This window comes from Neophocaena asiaeorientalis, unplaced genomic scaffold, assembly GCF_003031525.2.
Source record: "Neophocaena asiaeorientalis asiaeorientalis breed wild unplaced genomic scaffold, Neophocaena_asiaeorientalis_V1.1 scaffold45, whole genome shotgun sequence".
In the NCBI taxonomy this organism is placed as follows: Eukaryota; Metazoa; Chordata; class Mammalia; order Artiodactyla; family Phocoenidae; genus Neophocaena; species Neophocaena asiaeorientalis.
The window spans coordinates 4,212,129-4,220,501 of NW_020174642.1; positions in this window are offsets into that span (position 1 = coordinate 4,212,129).

The following is an 8,373-nucleotide window of genomic DNA, read 5'->3' on the forward strand; positions in this document are numbered from 1 at the left end:
CTTTCCACTTCTTGATCAGCTACAAAATCTGATATTTGAGATGGATTCTATTTGCCTTTGCCCAAAACTTCTTAGAACCAAACTGGAAAATTATTTCTCTTTCCTCATCCTATTTAGACTTTGTACTTCCCTGGGAAAATGTAAACAGTATTTGCAAAACAGCTTAAGGAAAACCCAATTATTTCCCTGGTTTTATTAACTTGATATTTGTACCAGTAACTCTGTACTTCCACACGTATCAATAAAGTTTATCACTTGTTTCCTTCATGGATTGGCTGACATGGTCAGGGCAAAATTTAATGTCTTAAGGTCAGTATTTTGGAATTATAAAAATGATTATTTTGGACATTCTTTGTAATATTATATATAGTTCAAAAGCCAAGCTCTAAAAGTCTATTCCCCTTTAAGAAATGCCATAATTATCTTCAATTATAAATTTAAACACATATAAATCTGTATTATAATTGGTATACTTTAAATCAGTTACTCACTTGAATCTTTAAGAATACGTTTAAAACCAGTATAGTATAGGAATACTTGCTATTGATCAAAAATAGAAAGATTTCACAATATGTGTTAACCTACATCTTACTTACCTTTCTTTTTCTTTACCTTATGAAATAAAAATGTTCTGCAAAATAGGATTGCTACTCCCAAGCCCCCCTAGACAAGCCATTAAAATCAAAATGACAATCTTATTAGCTTTAACTTTAATTGGTTTTATACAATCAGTGCTTTAAGTTGTTAGGTAAATTCACTTCTCAATATATTTTAAGTATTAAAAGATTACCTTGATGTCTAATAAAAAAGTTGTACTAGCTTTAACTAAATTTTTTTTTCTTTTTAAGCATTACTTCCCCTCTGTCTTTCATTTTATGTTATATGCACTGCGCGTATTCCCAATATTTTTAGAGTTTCAATACCCTACTGTTAACATATTTATGTTTTACTTGAAGAGAATTAAAACATATTTTAAAAGTTGAAAGTTTACCTCATTCCTTCAGAAAACTCAGTACACGTCAATGTATCACAGTATCAGGATTGATCATCATCTATTTAGGGGCTGAATCATTCATATCCTAACTAGAATTTCTCATCTTTCTTTCAAAAAACTTTAAACAGGTATAAATAAGTTTTAATATCCTGAAGATTTTAATAGGAAAATCACATTTGTATGGTTATACTTCTAATAATTAAATCATTTAAAGCTAGAGGAATACGTTAGCTCAAACATTATTTTGAGGACAAGAAAATGGAGCTCCAGTATATATAATTTATTATGTGGCAAACAAACAAAATGCAATCTTGAATTAATTCACTGACACTATTCCTTGAGTAACAATAAAACAACAAAACTGTAAACAGTTTCAATGTATGTTATATTGTTATTTGTAAATCCAGAAAAGCAAGCACAACTAAAAAACAAACAAACAAACAAAAAAAACCTTAAATTTTACATTCTACTCAAAGATACAGGTGCTCTGACTATACCAAATTTGTTCTCACTAATACCCAAAGCAAGGGTTCTTAACATCGTTTTTGTTTTGTTTTTTTTCATATTACATCACATTTCACTGACATTTAAGTTATCAACCAGCTGAAGGGACTAAAACCAGGCCCCCCTTACTACTCAAAAAGATAACATTCACAGTGATAATGTGTCAAGCAACTGTACTCGAGTGATTTTGATTTTGATTCATTTCTTGTCTTTACAACTTTCACTTTGACCTTTTTCAAATGGACACAGAAATGAGTGAGTGGTGTGATTTCTTTTCATTCATTTATTTGACCATTCTAAACCTTTCACTGAGTGCCTAATATACGTGAAGCATTATAAAATGGCATGACCACAAATAAAGCAAATATTGCCAAAGCTTCGATTAACAAAAACAGCATGTCTGGAATGAGGTAAGTGCTGGCTCAGATACTACTAGAGTATCATTTTCAGCCATCCTCTAATAAGGATGCACCTGGGGTGCACTAAGAAGTAAGTGACCAGAAATCGTCAGTCTGCAACTTCCGGATGGACTAGGAATGTGTAGCCAGGGAGGAGATACCTTGGTTGTAATAAACTTTGTCTTGGAGTTCCTCAACTGTATCATTTAGTTAAGGCCTCCCCTATTTTTCTGTAGTATTTTTTTTCTCAGACTTAGTTGTGCTTTCTTACTTTTCAAGCACATATAACTATGTTTATTATACTCCCCCCCAATGGATACACAAAACTGCAGGATCTCCTAACAAGTCCTCTATGTTGAACACTTTCAGGGCATCATTTACCAGTGGGAAGGAATACTTCCTGCTCGTTTGCCTTTTAGCATTTATGTTTCCTTCTTAACTACATGTCAAGCAAGAACGTTTGAGCTCACCCAAGTCCTGGAATTGGGTAAGGATTCCTCTGTTTACTTAAAATATTTGCTTAAGTTTTGCTTCATTTGTTTAAATACCCAATAAACCAGTAGTAATTTCTTTAGTTCACATTCTATGTTTAAACCAAAAAGAAAGAATAAGTATGATCATATTGTGAAGTATATATGGTAAAGAATAAACTGGACTTTAAATTTATCACAGAGAGATTTTGATCATCTATCTCCAAGGTTAAGTTATTTAACTGTTCATAAAATTTGCCAAGCTTTCCTCACATCATTAGGATGTTTCAAATTGTAACCCCCAAAATCATTTGTTTTTACCTCAATAATTTTATCTTGACTCTTTTTAATAGGCATGTGAATGTCTTTCAATCCCTAAGTCTCTCCAAGACCAAACTAAAAAGGAAGACAGAGAGAGAAAATAAAAATCCCTTTCTTTGCCTCCTTCTAACCAATAATCGCTTATGAAGTTCATCAGCTATGAAGGACAGAAAAGGCAGAATCACAGACACAACTGGAAAAGTAACAGGAGGTACCTTTCCATCCCACAGACTAACTTTGTGATGTGCTTCATTTAGCAGTTCCCAGGCCCAGGTGGAAATTCTCTAGCATCTTCTTAATAAAGTTTCATGTTGGGAAAGTTTCATGTAACAAGTCATGTTTATCATGTCAGCAGATTTTTTTTTTAAGCTAAACTAAATTCATAGCACCACGCATGATTTACAATAAAACCTTAACGAAACGCTGAGAACTGTTTAAAAAGCTGCAGCAGGTTTTTAAGGAAATTGGTTGTCTGTATTTACTCTTTGAATTAAGTGTTAAAGAAAAACAGAATAATAATATATAAAACCCTGGTTTCCTGTAACAACAATAATTATGATAACTAACATCTGTATATGGCTTTACAGCTTGCAAAGTGCTTTCTCATACGTTACCTCATTTAGTAGAGTGGAAATGTTTAATGATCCCAGTCTTAAACTGCATTTCATTAATAGTATATACATATAATATTAATAAGCACATATATGCAATATTATATATATAATATTAATAAACACATTTAGAAGAAACCGTCTTCATAATCACTCTGCACTAAGCCTGAACAGAAGGGAGATAGGGAGACGCTGAAATCCAATATCAACCCCATAAATCAAATAAATGTCAAATAAAACCTGTCAAACACTTCATAATGTTCTGTGCATGTCATCAAACTCAAGGAGAACCCTGCTGTGTCACCTCAGAATGATGAAGAGATCTAAGGTGTGAAAGCACGCTGTTAGAAGTTTCATTAAAGCCTTATTTACTAGTTCCAAACGAAGTTACATTGATCTTTTAAACTATTGCTAACCACAAATGCATTAAACCTAAACAGTCTTCATTTACTGAGAAATAAATGTGTCAGCAGAATCATGACTTTTGTCCAATGTTGTTCCGGCATTTAATTCACAGAGGCTCAGTGTTAAGCTTTTTATTGCTTGCTGTGCTAAAGCCTGTTCATTTAATTGCAAATATATTTCCTTCCTGCATCATTATCAAAATTGTTATCTTAAGGAAATATTGTTTTTAAATAATCTGCTGGAAAACCAGAGCCGTACATGGGCTTATTCCGAATAATTGTTTCCTGCTACAGATGAGTTAGCAATTAAGTGGTAACGTTGCTCAAACAATTTTAAAAGGAGGTGAGGATAAAAGGAATCGGACTGTGCTGATCCAAGTTATGAGAAGCTTTTGGAGTTTTTTGTGGAGTCAACATGCACTCGTGGCTGATTTAATCAATACTTACCTGTTTACATTTTAAAAGAACTTGGTTAATGGTTCCAGGGCCTAATCTAATAAATAAATCATTTCAATGTAGGTTGTAATTTTGTGAGATATGAATTAATTCAAAAGTGACCTTAGTCTTTCTATCCTTGAAATGGAGACAAATGTTCTGCATTTGACCTTGACCTTGATCTTTCCTTATATTAATTTGGGGAAAGGACTTGCAGCCAGGTTTTAAATTAAATGATGCCAGTAACACTATTATGGGCACACCCATACTAAAGAAAAAAATTAAGATGCTATAATAAAATAAGGAAGAAAATGCATTATGTGACTCCAGAATCTACAGTACTTACATGCACTTTTTAAAAAATTACTTTTCCATAGCTAAATACAACAGGCATGGCATGTTTGTTTCAGTGGGTGAAAATGTATCGACAGCATTCCCAATTCTTCATTAGTTAAATCCACACTAAATAGATCGCATCATATTGTCCATTAAAGGAGACTTACAAAAAAAGGAAGTGCTCTCTAGGAGATGACTCCAGTTCAATAGTATTTAAATTCAAGAAAAGAGCAATTGTTTACTGAGGAGATGACTATGGGAAATACTTTAGAGAGTGTTCATTATTTCTGAGATTAGTTCTATTGCTAACAATGGAGAAAGACACAATTTCTAGAAATTAAAGCAATATTAATCAAGCTTCCAATGGGAAGCAACCAAGATAATTCAAATTTGTAGTTAAAAAAAAATTGCCAGTAATTGACTGGTGATTATTGCTCTATTTCAAAAGAATTGAGAAACCCTCCATGTACCTGTTACTACATGGAATTATCCAGTTTATTTCAGAGGGAAACAGTAAGAAAATGATTGGCAGGGTGGGACCAGAAATGGGTGGACCCCTGCAGTGGACCAATGAGCAATTAGCCATGTCCTGCGTGGCCAAGACTGGGGAGTGACAGGAAGACATAAATGATAAGAGTCTAAGGTAGTAAACACTCACAGCCTACCTTGATTCATCCTGTCCTTTGTCCGCCATGGAGTATCGGGAACATGGGCAAGGGACACCCATTCCCAAGGTACAGAGGGTACCCACCCCAAACTTCCATAATACATCTACCCCCCAGCAGCCTGGAAACCAACAGACTTGTCTAGGTATTTTCTGGGTTTCTCCTGCAGAACTCACAGAGCGAAGGGCTCCAGGAGTGTGATGGAAATGGGTAGCAGCTACTAAGTAGTTAGAAAATGGAGTTAGAAAATGGGTAATACGGGAAAGAAATTTCTATTTCTGCAGTCAGCTGAGCCTCTGAAACCTGGCTTCCAAAGAACGAAGGTGTTACCTTGACAAGGCTGTTGATGGGCATCCTCTCACGTCTCTGCCCACATGCATCTTTCAACGTGCTCTCCCACCGTCACAACCTTCTGCTGCTGTCACCCTCCTCCTCTCCCGGGTCTCACATGGTTATAAATATTGCAGTTCTCGAGCACTTGTGTGCCCTTCCGCCGGCTTCAGAACTCCTCTCCTTGCTCGCTCACCTCCACACACCTCCCACCACTTTAATTTTGACCTAACATTACCTGTGGTTTTCTTGTAGCTTCCACCATCCATTTAGGTACTCCAAAGGATTGGATTATTGTCTTAAATGCCTTCTTGAAATCAAGACCCAATTCTTTTCTGAGGTCAAAGATCAGATTTCCTCTTGCTCACAGTCACCTGCTATTTGGCAATCTTCTGCCATCCATAAAAGCATCCTGCATGTGCTAAAGTGTACCACAACATACTAACTCTTTGCTGCTCCCAAGCCGAAGAGATGCTCAGCGAGGATTTACCTTCTCTTCTTCTGGTCTTACCTTAGCCTTCACGGGACGCCAGGTATATGCATGCACTTCATATGTTCTCATTCTCTGAAAATCCAGGCGAACAATGTCAGTATCACCAGCTACCTAATTTTCCCTTAAGAAAATATATGTTTAACAAAACTTTAGGACCTTCTGGAGATCACAGCTGAGGAAAAGTATCTGAGCACTTTGAAACAATTAATTCGAAAACCTGAGACACAGTATACATTCTTTTTATGAACAACAACATGGATGTTTACATTCAAGTTCCTGCCTAGATGTGGACACAGATGTCTCAAGCTGGTAACAGGCAGAGCAAATCAGACTGGAAAGTGTGTTTTAGCCCACACAGGCTAATTCGTATCTTAACCTGGTCTGGATCCAATACATAAAAAGCTGATGACCTGACAACAGAGACCATGTTCCCATACTTTCTGTAGTGACTGGGCAGACATTGTATTCTTCAGATACAACATATGTTTTCCAGGACTTGAGGAACCCAACCCATTTCTCTCAAACATATAACCTGTGTGACCCCCAGGGAGATTTGAATGGTCCACGCTTGATCAATAAATTTTTTGAAAGTCAAGAAAATTTTGATGAATAAGAAATAAATAGATTTTTACTCAGTGTGCTTTTGGGAATCCTCTTAATAGCTTCATTCCAACCACATCCCAATCCAGTGACTATACCTGTTCACTTTTTCTAATGATGAAACAGGGTTGGTCCCTTTGCATATCTGGCAGCTAAGAGAAACCATGAGTATCCATCAAGGGCATTAAGTGTTAACCTCACTTTCACTTTATGAGTTTCGGGCCATAGGCTCGTGGACCAACCCAACCGTTGATCCATAAACAGTGTCCCCATCCTGAAGAGTATAAAGTGAGGTTAAGCACAAGAAACCACCAAGAGTATCTCCTTCAAATATTTACAAGGCTGTAATATATGTATGTGCTTTATGTCTTGGTCAATATGTCTGATTGGTGGGAGTTCCATTTTTATGAGTTCCAGGTGCTTTGACTCATGAGCTTTTTATTCACATCTAGAATATAGGTATATATATTTCCAGATATAATCTTATCCAGCCTCTTCAGATGTTAGTACTAACAATTTCAAGAATATTCAAGCAATAGGATGGAAGAGATTCCTCTAGAATGAAACCAAAACAATATTAATAACAACCATAAGACCAAGATGAAACATTATGAGAGCCTCATTTGGGAAGCTTATCTAAAGAATAAGCTGTTTATTAATGAGTATAAACCCTATTTATACATTCAATCATTCCCATCTTCAACTCATTGCTCTACTTTTTCTTTCAATATTTTATTTCTATATGATGCCCCTTGACCCCTCAGTAGGTTTCATTGGAAGGGTATGCTCTTTGAGAAAATAAGATCAATAATGTTATTACTTTCAACTGTGCTATCATTTTCACAGATCCAAGTTGAAATGAAATCAATTATGAGAACAAGTAGCACTGTTTTATTACTAATGAATGAATTTAGCATTGTTTCCCATATTCCCACCACTTAAAATGGAAGAAATAGAGCAAATGTGGTCCAGAGAAAGCTCAAATAGTCCAGGCTAATGGTGGAAATACTTAAGTATCGTCCGTATACAGCTAATATAAACCAAAGTGGTTTATTACTACTGTTTTGTGATTTATGACTCACATTATGACTTTATTTTGAAATGGTTGCATGAAATATTAATGTGTGGTGAAAGAACACACAAGAAGGAGCAGGGATCATGTTCTATCAGATGTTAGGCTGCTCAGTGATTTATTCCTCATAATACACTGAACTCAAGTCTTAATATCCTATTTGCTTTCTTATTGTAATCAGCCCCTCATATTCAAACTTTTCAAGGTGAGGTAGCCCTACTTTTGTTCCTAGATTGTAGGTTGTGTACTGTTAATTTTTAAAAGGATGGAGTGGTTTATAACAAATGTGAATAATTTATAGCAAATGTTCTCAGCATTGATTAGTGTTCTTTAGAAATAGAATGTCCTCTTGATATGCATTACTCCTTTAATGCCTTATGAAAAGTCAGAAGACCTATTACTGCACTGCTTAATGGACAAATCAACTTTAATTTTAGTCATATATAATATGAAAGATAAGTACCTATGTTTTTCCCTGTTTGGGATTTGCCAGGCATTAACACTGAACATTAGCTCAAAGCAATCTAAAGAGAAGTTAACAATAGGACACAATTGCTCTCCCTTGGAATTTACATTTGATCTGGTTTCTCCAAACTTTGGGGTGGATGGTTTCTGAAATCTTTCATTTTGCTGCACTTTAAGTCATTCTGCACCTCACTTTACAAAGCTCCAACCTGGGGACTTAAGTAACAGATTCCACAACAACTTTACTGAACAAGTATATTAATTTATACAGTTTC